Genomic DNA, 20,056 nt, shown 5'->3' with positions numbered 1-20,056 from the left:
CATGAAACTTTATTAATAGTGGCGTAAAACTGTTTGTTTGGGACGTTTTTTTTGCATCCTTGTGAATTGTTTCTGAAATCAACCTATGGATTTCAACATCTTTATTTTTTAGATGCTAGTTCCTATCAAGCAAGTGCTTGTTTAACAAAGGGTACTGTCATCGGTAACGAAATGTCACATTGCAAGAACTTTGCTTGATAAATGTACTACCATCTGTAGCGAAATGGTGCATTGAAAGAATACTAAAATCTATATGTTACACCGGCCTTCATTGGTACTACAGGTTCATCATATGATGAGTCAAGCTCAAGACATAGAATCGGAGACATCCCTACTTTTTTTGGGGGGGGCTGGTATTTGAAGAATTTCTGACTGTAGTAAGTTCCACTTCCCTGCTGGCTCAGTGTTTGTGGTTGTTTGCATAGAGTTTAATGTTCTTTATGCAGATAGTAAATTTTGCAATTTGTAATGAGTAAAGCTTTGAGAATGATAATCCTGGAAACCTAACCTGGTGTCGTCACTCTACAGGAGAGTGACTATATGTGTCAGACATACTTCAGGTATTGCAGGCGCGTCTACATGGTTTACGCTACAGTTGACACAGATGCATACACACACAATACACAGTGTGTGACTTTCCACTTGTAACAACTATGTACAGGAGCAGAGCCAGTAACTCCAACCAGCCCACAGCTCTTTTCAGACTGGTGTCTTTGTAACTTTCCTAGGGTTTCAATAGTCTCCGACATGTGTTCTAGCTGGCTGTCTTGTTTGTGTGTAGGAAACATATCAACCTCTTTGTACTTGTGCTGTTTGTTGTTTTCCTACAGTCTGCAATATCCCATCTTCATCACCATGATCACTAGGCCTGCAAATAGTGCAGTCAGCACCAGGCAAACTTGTGGTTAGACTATGCACTCTAGACTATGCTTAGTCTCTGAAAATCTATTTTTGACAGAAACAAACAACTCCATTTAAATTGAAAAGGAGGCCTTGTGAGATGGGAGACCTGAACCTGCTCTGTCTGTAGTCTACATGGACCTATGGCATGGAGACACAGTCTCCAGTCTAGGCTGCTCTGTAGTCTACATGGACCTATGGCATGGAGACACAGTCTCCAGTCTAGACTGCTCTGTCTGTAGTCTACATGGACCTATGGCATGGAGACACAGTCTCCAGTCTAGGCTGCTCTGTAGTCTACATGGACCTATGGCATGGAGACACAGTCTCGAGTCTAGGCAGCTCTGTCTGTAGTCTACATGGACCTATGGCATGGAGACAGTCTCCAGTCTAGACTGCTCTGTCTGTAGTCTACATGGACCTATGGCATGGAGACACAGTCTCCAGTCTAGGCTGCTCTGTAGTCTACATGGACCTATGGCATGGAGACAGTCTCCAGTCTAGACTGCTCTGTCTGTAGTCTACATGGACCTATGGCATGGAGACACAGTCTCCAGTCTAGACTGCTCTGTCTGTAGTCTACATGGACCTATGGCATTGAGACACAGTCTCAGGTCTAGACTGCTCTGTCTGTAGTCTACATGGACCTATGGCATGGAGACACAGTCTCCAGTCTAGGCTGCTCTGTCTGTAGTCTACATGGACCTATGGCATTGAGACACAGTCTCCAGTCTAGGCTGCTCTGTCTGTAGTCTACATGGACCTATGGCATGGAGACACAGTCTCCAGTCTAGGCTGCTCTGTCTGTAGTCTACATGGACCTATGGCATGGAGACAGTCTCCAGTCTAGGCTGCTCTGTAGTCTACATGGACCTATGGCATTGAGACACAGTCTCCAGTCTAGACTGCTCTGTCTGTAGTCTACATGGACCTATGGCATTGAGACACAGTCTCCAGTCTAGACTGCTCTGTCTGTAGTCTACATGGACCTATGGCATGGAGACAGTCTCCAGTCTAGACTGCTTAAAACCATAAGCACAAAGTGTGTTTGTTCCTCCCCATCTGGTTATGCTGGGTACAAAAACTCATCTGAAAGAAGTTGTGGATGGTGTCTGCTTCACCTGACAAGATTAATTATATTTTGCAAAGTCTGATCAACCATTGATAAGTGATTCCTGTGGATCTATTGGAGTTATTTTTAGCTATGTATATGTTTGTGTGCTGGTTTATGTGATGTGCGTATTCATAGGTAACGCTGATCATGCTTATTGGGCACTGCTGATGGTTGCAGCGTTACAGTGTGGATTATTCTGCACATGCTGCCATATGTCAATAATTACATTGTTGCAAACTGTCTTTGTTCTACTGTATTCACTCACTTGCTCTGTGATTTCGCAGATTGTCTCACTCACTGATATCACAGATTGTCTCACTCACTGATATCACAGATTGTCTCACTCACTGATATCACAGATTGTCTCACTCACTGATATCACAGATTGTTTCACTCACTCACTGATATCACAGATTGTTTCACTCACTCACTGATATCACAGATTGATATCACAGATTGTCTCACTCACTCACTGATATCACAGATTGTTTCACTCACTCAATGATATCACAGATTGTCGCACTCACTCACTGATGTCACAGATTGTCTCACTCACTCACTGATGTCACAGATGCTCTCACTCACTCACTGATGTCACAGATGCTCTCACTCACTCACTGATGTCACAGATTGTCTCACTCACTCACTGATGTCACAGATGCTCTCACTCACTCACTGATATCACAGATTGTCTCACTCACTCACTCACTGATATCACAGATTGTCACACTCACTGATATTACAGATTGTCGCACTCACTCACTGATGTCATAGATTGTCGCACTCACTCATTCACGGATGTCAAGGGGTGTTTTGAGTGCAGTGAAAGTGTATGGGAGGAGCAGGAAGTCATCACAGAATTAGATAATGGTGGCATATGACTTATGTAATGAAGGCGTGATCTGAAACGTGATTCAATATGATTAACACCGGAGATGTGTCAAGATACCTCTGCCTTGTGGAAGTAACTGACTCATGAGAGTCATGATTGAGTATACGATTACGGTGTTCCTGCAACCACGTGGAAGTTGTCCCCACATGATTCACAGTAACAGTCCTGTAGTGGAGCCACTAGGCTTGGGGCACATTACATGATGGACAAAAAAGGGATTGCCAGACTCCTATATTGGACTTCCATATCAAGAAATTGTGTTCCATCTTGATGATATTGGCAACTATTTATGGTAGTGCGCCCAGATATGATACACAGACAGGCCATTCATGTGTCAACTGACTTAGGTTAGGGTGAGGTTTCCTTGTATAATGATGAAGATAATCAGCAGGGTTTGTGTACCACTGGGACAGCCTAGGCCTTTCCAGGGTACAGTTGGTCCCCAGCAACCTATGCGTGTCTGCCCCAGGGAGATCTGGGGTAGAATAGGTCTTCAGCAACCCATGCTTGCCGTAAAAGGCTACTTTGCTTGTCGTAAGAGGCAACTAACGGGATCAGGTGGTCAGACTCGATGACTTTGTTGATGCATGTCAGCGTATCTCAATTGCTTGAATTGATGCTCATGATGTCAATGATTTGATTGTCTGGTCCAGACTCGATTATTTACACACTGCCAACATATAGCTGGAAGATTTCTGAGTGAGATGTCAAAAAAACAAAAACACATGATGTTTGATCACACATGATGCACACATTTTGGATCTTCCTTCACTGAAATAGGGTGTTGCACACACAGGTGGAGGTGTTTTCTGGAGACTGGAACAGGTCAGGACAGATTTCGATTCTATGATGATATGTCTTCATGAAGTCACGGCTCACATAAATGCTCTTTGGGTAAACATAGAAGATAAATATAAATGTTTTGTTATTTTTGTGGAGGCATATTTCAACAGGTTCATCCTGTTTACTCTCCTGCATACATGGCACACATAAATGTCTGTGCAAATACAGCTTTTCTATTATTTGCTGAAGTATGCATATTTTCAAGGAGACTATGGTATAATGAGTATAACACACAATATATATTTTGCAGTTCTCTTAGTATAACATGGTATAACTCATGACTTGCAGTTCAATCCAAAACATTATATATTTCACAGTAAACATGAGTATAATACATTATATAACACATGATATATGACATTTCATAACACATTGTAAAGCCGTCAGCTGTCACGTAGGACTCTGTTTGCAGCCAAAGTTCTTTTTGACGACCTGCAACCTAACATGCAAACTATTTCTAATTAAGAACCTGCATTGATAAATATTTACACATTTTATAATGTAAATACTCAGATTCCATTTACATTTTTAGCCAACAAAAATACCACAAGCGTGCAGTCATATTTCCATGTGCTTGTATAAATATCTCTAATAAGATTGGCATTATGGTTTGAAGTAATGGCAAGCTCCAGCTATCACTCTTCCTTCTGGTCAACCCCGATTGGGCCTCCACTGGGCTTGGGCCGCCCAGTCTCATGCTGTACTCTGTACTCAACATATTGATTGCTTAGGCGCAGGCTGATGCTAAATATAGCCTTACAGAACAAGACCCTGGCTATTTGTAGCAGGGGAGGAAGACCTCATGTTTTTGTTTGACAGTTTGATAGAAGCTCTGAGTTGTTTTCATTTGTGTATCAACTACATATTTCAAAGCCTGCAGTGAATAATGTTACAGTTTCGCCTTTCAAAAATATTTTCAGATAATTATTTTCTTGGTACATTTCTACATTTTGTGTTATATGAGGATCTTGATAAATACTTGAGAAACAAGAACAGAAATAATGACAATGTAGTCAATATTTAATCGCTTTTGTCAGTACAGTATTTCGTATTCAAGCAAAAATATCGATGATGTTGATGTTAAGCACCACCTTGTAATTCCTATGCTGTGTTCAACAATGTGTTGTGACACATCGTTACATAACAAACATGTAGGCGGCAGAATCAGCCTTTCACCAATTATCAGTATCGCTGAGTCAAGCATAACTCACTGAGGTGGAGTCTGCTTCTATCATTGGTTAGGAATTTAGGGAATACACTGATGTTGTTTTGGCAGTAGTTACTATGGCAATTAGGATAAATGTTGTCAACAGTTTCCATGGTGATAACGGTAATGTTGTCTTGAAGACAGGGAGAATTGTGGAATTGTAGAACAAATCTTTTTGTGTGTTTGACATGATTGATATTTGTTAACATGAATTTTTTAAATTCTTTTTTTGTAAACTATTTAATTATGACAGGTGCCCAAAGTTATTTGTGGTGGTTCCTATCATCAAGGCAGTAAGTTTAATAGTTCTACAAGTGGGTTAAGCATGTTGAAGTTGCTGTAGCCATCAACCATGTTCCTGTTAGAAGACATTCAACAACTCGACTGTGAATGAAACGAGCGTTAGCGACGGGAAACAAATTGCCCAGTGGTTACTTCCTCTCTGCTTGTTCAATACACTGCCATGTCATGTGCAGCAGACTCATTGATTGATAAGCTACAATGACTTCACCATGAATAAGACCCACAACCAATACTGCACTTCATGTTCCACGTAAGCCATTCCAGTTTATGAATAGGCCTCCCGTTGCGATGGAACCACTGGCTACTTTGTATGTGCTAGTGGCGGATCAATCTACACCAATCTATTCAATCTCATCTCTTTGATACTACTTTGGGCAGCAAATGACCATGGAGAACCAAGATGGCTGCCTCCAGAGTGCATGGTTTCCTTGTGAATTATTGAGATGAACATTTGTTTGAAGTTACCGAAAGTTTTCTTATATAACATAATACCAAATTATTGAATCCCCCCCCTATAGGTTATTTACTATCTGTGGGAGGAGTAGTATGCACTAGACCACAATTTCAATTATTAACCTACAGAACAAGACATTATTTTTTTTGTCTATGTAATTACAAAGCAGGATTATTAATGTATGCGCATAGGGAAGTAATTGCTTCTTTGCAGCAGAGATTTGGAGGAAAATGTTTCATCAGAATGAAGTCCTTAACCGAATATTTCATCTGGAGCATGAATATTCGCTTCCTATAATGTATTGATAAAACAGACTTGTATGTTCGCATATTCAGAATGCAGATCGATTTAGTCACTGATCAAAGCAAGGCCAGTGTAGAATGTTTTTTCCAGCGCATTCTGAAAATACATCAGTGGTGATGAAAACAGCTGCTCAATAGTGGAAGGGTTGTTGCCTCTACAATAGTGCATCCGAGGAATCTATAGAGTTCATGGGAGGCAGACACAGGAACTAGGACTCCACGGAGGGGGGGCTTATTATGTTAGCTTTGTGGGGGATGACCAACGCCTCATTTGACCGCTCACGGGGCATTGGAAGGAGATCAATATGTAGCACATTCAGGCTCCTCATGAGGCAGACAGATTCAAGTTGGTATTTGTTTGCGTTTTTTTTGTGGTACTTGTTGAATTTGAGTGTGAAGAACTTGGAAAAATATGTCTGTTTTGAAACATCACATATTCAGGCCGGTTGAAGTGTTTTATTTGCAGTGGTTATCTGCCAGGATTGGGAAGTGTAGGAATACAAAAATATGTTTAGAATGCTGCCATTGCGATGTAATATTTTTACTCACTCACTTAACTCAGTTTGTCAAGTGTCGGATAAGTCAGCCCTTTCGTTCAAGCATTCATGCATTCAACACTTAATGTGATTCCCTTGAAATTTTAAATCTCTTTAATGATAGAAGGGAAGAACATTTGATTGAAAGGTGTATATGCATTGGTCTATTAATTAAGATAAGTGTATTGACTATGTATTTTAATGAAGGCAATCAATGATTAAAAATGAAGAGTTCACTAGTGGTGTTTTCAACTGTTTTGTTATTGGAAAAACATCTTTATAAATGTTTTCTACTTCTAGTTCTCACAGTATGGTGTCAATAAAACCCCTGCTAATCCCTCTCGACCTCCTCTGCTTTGACTGCGTATTATCTTTAAGTGACCCGTATATCGATCACTGCAGTTGAAGTTGTGATGTCCAGTCGGTCATCTTGCTCGGGGACTAATTAGTAGTGGTCCAATCATAGTCTTGCTCCAAGGCTGTACTGAAAGATAAGTCCATGGATGTAAAGTATCTTCATATTAGGCAAGTCTAGATAAGCGACAGTACAGTCTAAGGACGCTAGTTTCTTATAGGGATAACATGTTCTTATTATTTATTTTATCTAGAAATTATGATTTAAACTAATAATTATAGTCTTAGAGACTTGTGCAAGCCTACTTCTATCAGTACACGTCTCCTGGGGACAAGATCGTTTCCTGATTTATGTACGAGTGGTGAGCCTGGAGTGTATGTTTTGATGAAATCCAGTGGGCTTATCATGCAAAGTGACTGACACTTGTTCACTGTGATTGGCTGAAATATTGCGTGGGAGGCATTAACATTCTTCCCTCACTCACGCAGTGGATGTTGCAGCAGCTCTTTACCCAGGCCAGCACTTGGCTTGGTTCCACCAATGATTCCAGCTTTTAACCACCTAAATTATCATTTTGCAATGTATGTAGTTGTTTTTATATGGAAAGTCCATTGACAGATGCATATGTAATTTTCAAAAGGGCGGAGAATGGAAAGTCCAGACTCCATCTGCAGATCTGGCAATGAATCTTATTCAATGATGTATTTACTTGGATGCTAACATCTTACACAAGACAGCTGTTGCAGCTTTCAATACATCCTGACATTCTACTGCTGGCAAATCCTGCACAATCTTCAAGTTGCAGTACTGTGTACATCTGTGATATGTATCAATGGTATAACTAACTACCCAGCATGTAGCAGTGCACGTTAACCACTGCCGACTTCACACCCATCACACAATCAGACAAGCTGCTACAGCCACAGCTTGATGAATGCCATCACTCCGGCCAAATTGGAGCTAAATACAATAGTCTGGGCAATTACCTATACAGACTAAACCAGAGTTTTGTTACCACCAATTACTACAGAATTTAGTGGACTTTTCTTCACGATAACAACATCATATGTCATCATTATTTCTCTGCAAATTGGTTTTATGTATGTTGAGGACTTTGTGTGGTTGTTAAATCAGCCGATAATGTTTTGTTTGTGTCCGTGCAAGATCTGCACATTGTTTGAATCATTGATCGGTTTTATGACTCATGACCTATGCATTAATATGCTAAATCACCAGCAGCAATTAATGTATAATTGAACGTTGGTCGTTGGCTTGTAACAAACTACAGTACTGAGCTATAGCTAGTTGAGCTGTTACCTCGTTATTGGAGTGAGTTAAGATTGGACGCTGCATGGGCTTGGTTTCATCCATATAGCAGCGACTTAATACTAAGAGGAACAGTTTCAGTAGAATTTACTTCTGAATGGTACCAGCCTGGACCATGGGGAGACTGGAATCAAATAATGCTATTGCCAGCTGATGACTTTGATAATGGATATTCACATGAAACATCAGATCTATTTTTTTTAAGGATTTAATTTCAAAATAACATGATTAACTTACTAATAGCATAACAAAGATGCCAGTATGTCAGTGCTTATACCAGACACAATGTTCCATAACTTCGATCTTCGTCAATTGGCTTTATGTTGTAAAGACAGCCTATTACATTTAGCAAATCAACAATAGCAATGTCCATTTTGCTTGCATAGCTTCCTACTAAATGTAGGCCTCGGTCATATTTCTTAATAAATCATTTAGTTGCCATGGTAATGCAGTTGTAAACGGCCTGCAATTGTGGTAATTTATTGAATTACTATCAAATATGCAGTTATCAGATCTTTCCTTGTAGTTGGTAATTGGTATGTTAAGTGTCACACTCAAGGCAAATTAATCATTATGGTTAAGTCATCTTACTGGATTGTGTGGGTCAGTGCTGGGCCAGACAGGGGGTTCTTTGAGACAGAAATGTTGGCTATTGGTCAACATCCATATATAAAATGAACACAGCTTACATGCTGAAAGAAGGGTAGCCTACGTCCACTAGCAGGCTGTTCTGCCCCTGCACTGTAAAACAACAACACCTGTAGTGAATCATATCTACATCCTGTACCTACTTCAAAACTGTTGTCATTTTTCACCTGAGATTTTCCTTTGATTCATGGTGGATGCAAACATGGAATGTTATTGTGCACCCGAGATTTGAGGTGTATTTTAATTGTTACTTCCTCGGTGTTGTTGATTTCTAGGCCTATATAGCCATTATTTCGTTGGAGCTTAACAGGACCATAAAACTATGCAAAGATGAAATAAATATGAAGTAAAAATGGAAATAAATGTTTAAAAAAGAAACATTGAAGACACAACTGTTTTTAATTAATTTTCAGACATAAATAATAAATGAGATTAGTCTACAGCATCAACTTCCTTGTTTGGCCTTGGCAAGTATGTACTGTTTTTAAGAAACCCAGCTAGAGCAAACAACATTTTTTATTTTGCCAAGAACATGTAAAAGCTGTTAAAATGAATACAAATTCTCCTCTGAATTTTTAATGACACATTGTTTAACCTGTAGGGAAAGAGATATGGGATAGTTTGTTTTTGAAACCGTACATGCTTATTTCTGTTGCTAGGGAAGTGGAATCAGGTATGCAGCATGCGCAGAGCTGTGTGTCATTTCGGTTCTAGAAAGGAATATAGCAGATGTGATAATCGATTCTTCACACCGCCCGAGCCACCTTAGTGATAACTTCCTGTCTGGACTGGCGATGCAAGTGGCATTACCGTTCTACAAGGGTTAAACTCAACCGACTGGGAAACAAATTACAGAAAGTGAACCGCCGTGATAATTTGTTGCTAATGATATGTTACCTTGTTAGTATTCATAATGTTCATATCACAAAATGGTTCTTTTTGTCACAACATTGTCACACCCTAAAAGGGGACTCTGGGTTTTAATAGGTCCCTAGCATCCAATGCAGTCATCAGCAACATGGGACGTTGCTCATAATGTCAATGACTGGTTTGTCTGGCCCATACTCAATATTTACAGGCCGCCATCATATGGCTGGTAAAAACACATACCAAAAGCATATACAGTCTGCATAATCCAGAAAAATAAGAATTGTTTCATTTCAATAGTTATGTTAATTTGTGTCAGGTTCTTGCTTGACTACATTTTTGTTTAAGCAAAATTCTACTTTTTTCAAATGATTGCTAAGTTACCCTCTTCTTAGAATATGTTCAGAAATTATTTTAATCAAATTTGAAGAAAAACTGTTACTTGATATTCAACTAACACACATGCAATGTCATTTACCACATTAAGCGTGAACATACACAGCATGATGGCGCTCCTGTGTCAGCAAGTCTATGTAAACATGGCAGTGTGTAATTATCATTCAGCAAATAAACACTATCATTGATCGATAATGGTTGATAGAGACGACTCCCACATACACACTAGTCATCAGGGGACAATAAGACAGCCTTTGTTGTCAGTCACGTGTACTGTTGTAGATTGACATCTTGTGTTGAGCTACAGTTGTTTCGTTAGGTTTAAGGAGCAATTTATAACATTATCACGCTTGGATAATGTCGTTTTTATCCCTGAAAGAACAGATGTGTAAATGGTGACAAGATTATGTTGACTGCTGATTTTAGCACATTTTCCATCCTAATTGATGACAGTTTTGAAGCATTAATGGTATATTAACATAGCCTCTGTGTGAGGTTATACAGTGAACACTTCCAGGTTTAACGTTTAACATCACTCTTGGAATTTTGTAGGATTTTTATAGGTCAGTCTTGTTTCCGTGTAAGGCCTCTTGCCAAGAATACAGTCAGTTATATGTATGGGACAATTATATGCTGCTTAACGCTGTCAACATGATTATAGTGAGGAAGGGAGCTTTGTACACCTTACTTACATCGTAATAGACTTGTGTGAGAAATCTGGCAATGTTGTATGAAGTAGTTTTGACACTTTACTGCTTGAAATACTATAACTTATCCATTGTTGTCATACATGATAAAAAAGACTGAGATATTTGTATCCCTGTACTCATGTCAATGTATACTTGGATTTTCAGAGCAGAATGTACCGGTATCAATAAGTGCTTTTTATACCTTTTATATTCATGTTTGTCTGTTGTTTAACGCTGCACTCAGCAATATTCCAGCCACATGGACCTTCAGTTTTTTAAAATTTATATCAATGATGTATATTAGGCACAGTAGAACTACAAAATGATGTAAAATTATGAAATAAAAGTAAAATATAGAAATGTTGAGAAAGAGAGAAAAAATATATTTATCAACACACGCCAAAAAGGTTAGTTTCATTTGGAGCATTCACATCATTTTGCAGGTGGGAAGATGGAAATGAAAAAACAACCTTTGGATGAGAAAATAGAACTGACAAGTTGTCTGTTCTACATGTTCAGGATGTGTTTGCACAGTGTAGTTCACAATATGTGTGAGGGGCGGTCGGGTAGCCTAGTGATTAAAGCGTTCGCTCGTCACGCTGAAGACCCGGGTTCGATTCCCGACATGGGTACAATGTGTGAAGCCCATTTCTGGTGTCCCCCGCCGTGATGTTGCTGGAATATTGCTAAAAGCGGCGTAAAATCATACTCACTCACTCACTCACAATATGTGTGTTCACAATATGAGTGTTATTGTCCTATTTTCTAAGTGCATAGGTTGCTGTATATGTGGTGAGAGGTTTTAGGTAGAGAAAAAAGCTAATATCCCTTTCATAAAGTGCAGCGCTGATTTCTCAGGGCAGGATGATAAACATTGAAACAGGCAAATAGTAGGATAAAAAACATGTGAACTCTTTGAGTGGGAGGGATTGTTTCGGACCAGCAGACAGCTGAGAAGCGCGTGAGAAAATTACTGATAGTCTTAGACTGAAGGCTCGAGTGAGAAGTGATATATGACTGACTACACCCTTAATTATATAGCATTGTGTCTGTGAACTTTGCAGGGATATATGTATGTTTATCTATGTGTGATTGGATTTCTGTTACATTAATAATCATTGTAAGTCATCCCAGAAATCTATCTAATGAGGTTTTACAATATTGTATATCTTTTCATGAAATTATCAAAACTGCTTACACTTTTCGTGACTCAATGGAATAGTTTGATTTGAATAAATAGGCAAGGTGAAGGCGTGTAATAAATCACGCTGATCGAGTGTGTTGGTTGCCAGTCTTGCTGACATTGATGGCGGTATGGTAATTGGAACTTGAGTACAATGGGAATCAAGAGAAATCTTTAGTGGTTCACCATCTGTTGCAGATGTGGATGCAAGTATTTTAATAGATACATTCCTTCATGGTGACGAAGAAGTACATATGGATAAGGAGGACAGGAATAGATATGTTTTCTTTAGGGCGGGGACGAGTCTAAATTTACTACCCTTGTACCCAACCCCCCTATTACCCGACCCTACCCAGGTACCTGCTGTAGGTCTCAAGAGATAGGTACAAAATGTCTGATTGGGAATAGTTTTGACCGTAGCCCTTGCAAAATATATTTAGATACACATATAAAACGTTCTGGTTATGCATACACTGAAGTTGACAGAAGGTTTATGTTTATTCAAAAATATAAAGTCAGAAGAAATGCATGCATAGTCAGAGAGAAATGCAAACATTAGTCACTGATAGTGTAACCATAGAGTTCTCTAGATAATTTTTGCCATTAAACAATATATCACATGACTAACCACCAGTCCCGAGTCCTACTCAGTACCCTACCAAACCGAGTTACCCGTCCCAGCCCTAGTGTCCTTGTATGAATCAGTGATTGTTCCAGAATTAAGCAGGAACATCAAGTGATTCTTTGTCATAACCCTTAGTGTCATCAACAGTCAGATGGGCCCTTTTGTTGGAAGTTCTTGCCAGCTGCTGAAGCTCACTTTGATTCTTAGCAGCCATTTTGGAAGCTTCCCACCATTATCATGATTGTATTAGATCCCTCTCACAGTCACACGTATAACTTGTATTTTCTTTTAGAGGTTTTTCTTTTCATTTTAGCTTTATCTATTTTTCCACTCAGTTCATTTGATAACAATTATCATCTTTATGTGCTTATTGTGTTATACCAAGGTTTTTCGTGGGTTGTAACTTTATTTATTGCTCATGCTAAAGTCATCTCTTCACTGGAGGAACCTTTTGAGGTTGACATGGTTGATACTGTATCAGATGTTTCACAACTTGTATGTTAATATTGGGGCATAGCAGGTTACAAGTTGTAATGAGTGCAGACGCAGAGACCGATCAATGATCTTAAGATGAATTTACCAATTGTTTGAGGCCAGAAACCTACCAATTTCAATTTAGATTAATTGTGCTAAATTCGGTAGTGTTAATTTGAACTTCTACAGTTGCCTTGGATGCGGTTGTTGACGAAGACGGTGGTGAATGAGTCAGCCACTTTGTGCAGACGACTACCCAGAAATATAGATCTGGTAGCTGCAGCATATGTGTTAAGTACTGTCAATCATTTGCCACTGATGAGACCTAGTTCTGCTGACGGCAAGTAGCTCTGATTTATTGACAAAGCTTTTCACAAAGTAAGCTGGAGCTGATGGTGATTTTAGTACTGGAACTTTGAATCACTTGAATAATGACATCTCTCGAGCTACTTTGCTTTGTATCAGAGTTTAGTTATCAATAATGAACTTTATGTTCATGTTTTCAGGAGAATTCCGCCATGTGTAGTTCAGTGGGTCAAGTGTTTGCTCAGCATGCTGCAGACCTGGGTTTAATTCCCAGCATGGGTATAGCTTGTTGAAGCCCAGGCTTGATACTACTGCATCCTAGTGTGAATTCAGAGTTAGAATAGCTCCCCAGCTACCTAAGCTTGTCACAAGATGACTCAATGGATTGGGTGGTCAAGCTCAGTGGCGTTTAACAACACCCAAACAAATGATTCTGTTATAATGCGGCTAGACTAAGTTACAGCGCAAGAAATATTTTATTGCACAATACATTTCTCCTTCAAAAGAAAATGTTCCTCGATGCTGGTTTCATGTGGAATAGAGCTGGTTAGACTTATTTGATCTTGATTTGGTTTGGTTTCATGAAATACATATTAACAGTCATGGTGCAGGATTGCAATGCTGATACCAAGTCTAGGCAGAGGTAGACCACGCTCAAATGTATTCTTCTCATAACTTGACCATCAGGAGAGCCATGGTAATACATAGAATACATCGTACACAGAAATCAGTTATTCTTGGCATGAAAACCCAAACAGGCCAAATATCCATCAACAGTAATATTTTTAAGATGTGGTTGCTACAGGCAACCAAAACATTGAAATTACAGTGTACTTCAAAATATCTGAAACTTCAGTAAGAACCATGGAGATGGATACACCAGCAGATAATTTGCAAACAGATGTTTAAAGAGTAGCAGGGTGTGTACCTGTGTGTATTTGATGCTCAAAATAACAGAGCTTGTAAAAATTCACTTTTTATCATGTTTGTCTAGTAGTAAAACATTGTTTGTCAACAAGAATCAGGCCAAGCAGTAAACAGTACAAAAATCAATAAAGTCAAGTCTGTAATTACATTTTTTTATACAGTCTAGCAACTTGCCAGTAAATGATGGTTACGCCTATTATGTTGTTGCTAGGCAACCTGCTGACAGGGTGACAGCTCCGGGTACTAACGAGCCTGGGATGGGTTGAAAACACATAGTTATCATGTGTAGAGAAGTTGATGAATTCAGAGATGAAAGACTGCCATGATGTATGGGAGACGCATCACACGGTGTACTTTTTGTACTCCCCAGCATATATGATGTATAGGTATACTAGTGTATGATATGTATTTTGCTTGGCTCGCAGAGGTCAGGAAAATGACTTGCAGATGCTGGTGTGCTTGTCATGTCGGAAACACTATGTTATGCTAGGATGCCAATATGCGATTTTCTGATTACTGAGGCACTTGATGGTGCGATGTCAGTTGTGTGTTTTCGCAATCTACGATATAATCACCTCTTTTGTGAGGCTGCCAACTCATTTCCCCTCCTATGCTGCTGGTAGCGGAACACTACATATATGTTCACCATTATCACGAGGTCAGGGACCCATCCTGGGGACAAGTCCATGTACCAAAACACTTGCTTTGCCAAGAGAAGCGTGCCAGATCTGGAGGTTGTCTAGTGTCAAAGCTTTGGAGGATCATGCCTACACTTCTGGCAGATTAAGGACAAGGTCACCATTTGAAGAATCAAAGATGGCTATCAGTTATTATTGAAGTATGAATGTAGCAGTGCCGGTTAAGCTGCCTATGTTTTGTATTTATATTTATTATTAAGACATCAATGCTGTCAGAATATTTGTTTCTAGAATGAGACTCTGCAGTCTTTAAACCCAACACATCAGTTTCATATTCTAGATGGAGTTTCACCATCTTGTATTTGGGATTTGTTGCATAAGAACAGTGATCATACATGGTGACCCATCCATATTACCATGCAAGGTCTGTCTAAACCATTCCTGTGCTTGTGAATAACAAGAATATGACTTGTGTCTCATTGGGCTTAATTCTTACATTAATTTGACACTGTTATGTTACTGAAATACTGCTCAATGCAACCTTTTACCCCAACTCGCTTGCTTGCTCGCTCACTCACTCGCTCGCTCACTCACTCACTCACTCACTCACTCACTCCTCACTCACTCACTCACTCACTCACTCACTCCTTAAGTAAACTGATTCTTACCCTTCATTGGAATGTGACGCTGGTTATCATGTATTGTAAATTATGTGCCATTAGCATCAGTTATAATTGATAACTGGAAAGTGTTGTCATTATCCCAGAATAGACATGCTTGCACTCACTGAACCAACCAAATTGCTGACATAACTTGATATTTGATCTCCTAATAAGTAAACATCCAGTGCTTCCAAAGACATAAATTCTATGAGGGGGGCTTGAGCGTTAATTACCTGTGTATGAGAATGTTGTCAATATGAAACACATTGACTGCAATGTTTGATTATATGTGCAATGCATGCAGAGGAAAGATCACGGGAGATAACCCGGAGAGTACCATGGTGGCTGGTTCCTTGCATCGACCCCAGCCAGACATGCATGTTTGTTGTTGTATGAAATCTTCTTTGTCATATGTGAAGCTCCATTACTATGATTAAGTGAAAACAAACATATCATGAATAGTCCTTTTTGTGATATTTCCTTGGAAGTTTGTATGTAATGAATGTTTAATCAACTTCCAGCTGGATAAGAAAATTGTAAGCATTATTTTGTTGAGTACTGCATATCACTTTTGAATCATAAGTGAATGGTTTTTTTATGATTATTATATAATATTAGGTATTGATGTTATCTGGAGACGTATCAATTTCCAAATTTATTTATAAAATACCCTGCATAGGACCCTCTCAAAACCTGATAGATGTGTCTCGGAAGAGCATCCTCATTAATACAGTGTATTTTATCACCATTCTTTAAGGATACATACCCTGGATTCATTCACTGCGAATACTGATTTGAATAATGCTCTTGTATATGTATAATTGACATATGTACAGTTTTTAAAACACCTCTCGAAATTATGATATATGTCATGCTTATCTGATCAACTATCACAATGCAGTGGTGCAGTACAGTATATATTCCACTGGAATGTTGCTACACAGTGCAGATATGCACATCTAGCTATTAATGGGTTGAATCTTATATGTCTCTGTATTATATGAAAGTATGGCCTTGTGTTATACATTGTTGAGAGATGTTGCTGGATGAAAAGAGATAACAAGGGGAGATAACTGTCTTGGGCGGAGAAACAGTGCAAGAGGAAATAACTTGTCTTAACGTCCAACATTTATGATCATCTTATGAAGGAAAATAATAGATTTTAATCTTATCAAATCTAGTAACTACATAATTAGATAATTTTACCATGTTTTAGCAAGAGTTTCTAGGATATTCTGTTTATATAGAGATTTGAAGTATCAGCTGTCTTCACTGGAGAGGGAGTTCTTATCTTCATGTAAGATTTTCTTTACATAGGAGGTTATTTTTATTTCAAGCACTTTTCACTTGTGCAATAGCTATTCTGGTATGAAAAATGTCAGAACTACAAGGTAGTTCCTTGCTTGGCTCTTTTGCTTCAGCTCATTAAAAATTTGTGACTTCAGCATGCACAGGTTTTCCAATGCCGGAAGACTTCCATGTAACCTTGACATTAGCAATCAAAATGACAGCCTCATCATGTTGCCTCAGTAGCTAATGCATAATTCAATTCTACAAAAATAGCTTCCATTTCGACAGGTTATTGGTGGTAAATATGGGGAAAACATTTCATCGAAGGATGTTCCTTGGTTTCTGGAAAGATAATTTGGTCTCTCCATAAACATGTTTTCATGATATTATTGTGTCAGCCTGACCTTCACTAATATGCACAGGGATATAAGAGTTCATATCACATGGATCCATGTAAATGATATGTAGTTTGATACCAAGCACTAGGATGTTACTGCTCATACAGCATGAACCTTTTTGAATGAGCATCAATTGCTTCAGGCCTTTTAAGTGCCCTGATAATAGGATAACTATTATATATGTAGGCTGAAATTTCTTTTGAAAATAAAGTAGAACATATGTCATTGTATTTAATGTAGCAGAAAACATATGTTGTTCTTTTTTTAAATATAAAATGTGATTAATAGAAATAACAAATTATTGTCATCCAGAACACTTAGTTTTCTCTTTGAATAGTTGATTTAGTTTTAGAATTGTGGCATTATTATTTTTATCATAATTAAAACACCTTTATGTTATATTATGGGAATGTACTGTTCCTGCTTGAATCGAAATGTAATTTTGGAGAGTAGAATATTCTAATAATATTAAAATGGTTAAAGGAAATTTATGACTTCAATTCATTATTTAGCATTTGATTTTCTCATTAGAAATTGAATGAAGCAGAAAAATGAGAGGTTTATGTGTTTTTATTGCCCTGAAGACGATGATATACAGAAACATCAGGGTGCATGCAGCTCTCAAAATTAATGCAAGTCTGCTGTCCCAAGAAAACTGAATTGTGCTGAAGACAAGTAAAAATCCAATGATAATTGGCCTCATAGACTAGTAAGGGTGGAAACTGGACGTTTACAGTTAGTTAACTCCTCAGGAACATGCAGATTGGTGTAGTGAGCCCGCTCCAGTTCCTTGCTGTTGCTGGGTGACTAAATGAAAAATAATAATAAATCTTACTAAACTAACTAATATCTGTAATAGTGCAATGTGAGAAGTTTTAATTATGAGTATTTTACATTGTGAGAAGTGTCAAATATTTAATATATTTAATATTTGTATTGTTACATTGTTGTATTATATTATTATATATACAGTAAACTACAAGTATAAAAGTATTCCTTGTATGTCGACAGTGGCCTTGCATTGATAATCCCATTACAGCATAGGGATGAAGGTTTTGCTATTGTGCCCAGAACCATGAAGATGTTTTGGTAACGCTGTTCCTGCAGTAGGCAATAGGAGAAGTTACCATTTGAGGGCTATAGTTCCAAACCATTTCTCAATGTTTCAATTTTGCCACAAATTGGAACTGAATAAAACTATCAGAAAATGTAGTGATCACATTTATCTCTTTCAGGAAGGAATAGCTACAAACTCTGAGGACTAGTGAAATACTTGTGAAAATATTAATGTTGGAAGGATGTGATTCACGCTTGGCTGACAAAGAGGAAAACATGTTTATTACAGCTTTTAAACTGTCACAATACAACACTGTTAAACATTGCCTCAGTGTTAATAACAATGCCTGGAGTGTAACTGAATCCTGCAGCATACCTGACAGAGATTAACTGTTTAGTTATTGCCTTTTAGATAGTTGTTTAACACCCCACTGAGCAATATTGCAGCTATATGATGATGGTCTGTAAATAATCCAGTCTGGACCCAACAGACCAGTGATTGACATAATAAGCATTTTAATTTTGAGCAACTGGGATACAAGGACATATGTTGACCAAGTTAGCTAGTGTGACCACCTGATTCCTGTTAAGTTGCCTCGTACAACAAGCATAGATTGCTGAAGACCTAACCTGGATCTTCACTATGTTCTTATTGCCTTGTAAAGGATATATCAATTTTATATCAACTGGCAGATCACACACTAACCGATGTTAAGTGCTTTTTGTTGCCTAGTAAAGGATATAGCAACTGGCATATCACACAGGAACAGATGTTATCTTCATGTGTTGCCTGGTAATAGATATATCAATTGCATATTAACTGACAGATCACACACTGTAAGATGTTAACTTCATTTGTTGCCTTGTAAAGGATATATCAATTGTATATCAACTGGCAGATCACACACTGTAAGATGTTTACTTCATTTGTTGCCTTGTAAAGGATATATCAATTGTATATCAACTGGCAGATCACACACTATAAGATGTTAACTTTATTTGTTGCCTTGTAAAGGTTATATCAATTGTATATCAACTGGCAGATCACACACTAACCGATGTAAAGCTGCATGTGTTGCCTTTTAAAGGATATATAAATTAACATGGTCACTATACTAATGTTACTGGTTTGATTTAGGCTATATTATTAAGGGTATAGCCAAGCAGTGGGTCACTAGCCCCATGGGGTCTTCAGGGTAGATCATGCTAGTGCTTCACTAACCAACACCATGTATACAGGTCAAAAGAGGCATTGAACATATGTTGTTGAAATGGGTATGGTGGTCAGGCTCAGCGGCTTGGCTATTAGCGTGTCATCATACCCCGATGGTACAATATTGATAACTGGATTGTCTGGTATAGATTCAGTTATTTTCAGTCATATAGCTGGAATATTGCAGAGTGTGACATTAAGCAAGCAAACAGTGGATCATCATGTAAATTAGGGCTGGGACGATAACTCAGGTACCCGAGTCAGGTGGTTACTGAGTAGGACCCGGGTACCCACAGAACTACCCGGACCCGTGGTTACTCACGTGATATGTTGTTTAATGACAAAAACTCACTATAGCTCAGTGGTTACACTATAAGTCGCTAATGTTCGCATTTCATTCTGACAATGCACACATTCCTTTTGACTTGTATATGTTTGAGTAAAGATAAAGC

At 38.5% G+C, this 20,056-nt stretch overlaps 1 protein-coding gene across 23 annotated transcripts in view; it reads left to right on the top strand.

Moving 5' to 3' along the window:
• LOC124131557 (FERM domain-containing protein 3-like) overlaps positions 1 to 20,056 on the top strand; it is a 91,254-nt gene that overhangs the window by 20,523 nt on the left and 50,675 nt on the right. The gene's annotated exons all lie outside the window — the stretch shown is intronic.

This window comes from Haliotis rufescens, unplaced genomic scaffold (assembly GCF_023055435.1).
Source record: "Haliotis rufescens isolate VD_foot unplaced genomic scaffold, xgHalRufe1.0.p SCAF_1, whole genome shotgun sequence".
Classification (NCBI taxonomy): Eukaryota; Metazoa; Mollusca; class Gastropoda; order Lepetellida; family Haliotidae; genus Haliotis; species Haliotis rufescens.
The sequence above is the reverse complement of the archived record's forward strand: the minus strand, read 5'-3'. Positions and strand labels throughout refer to the sequence as shown.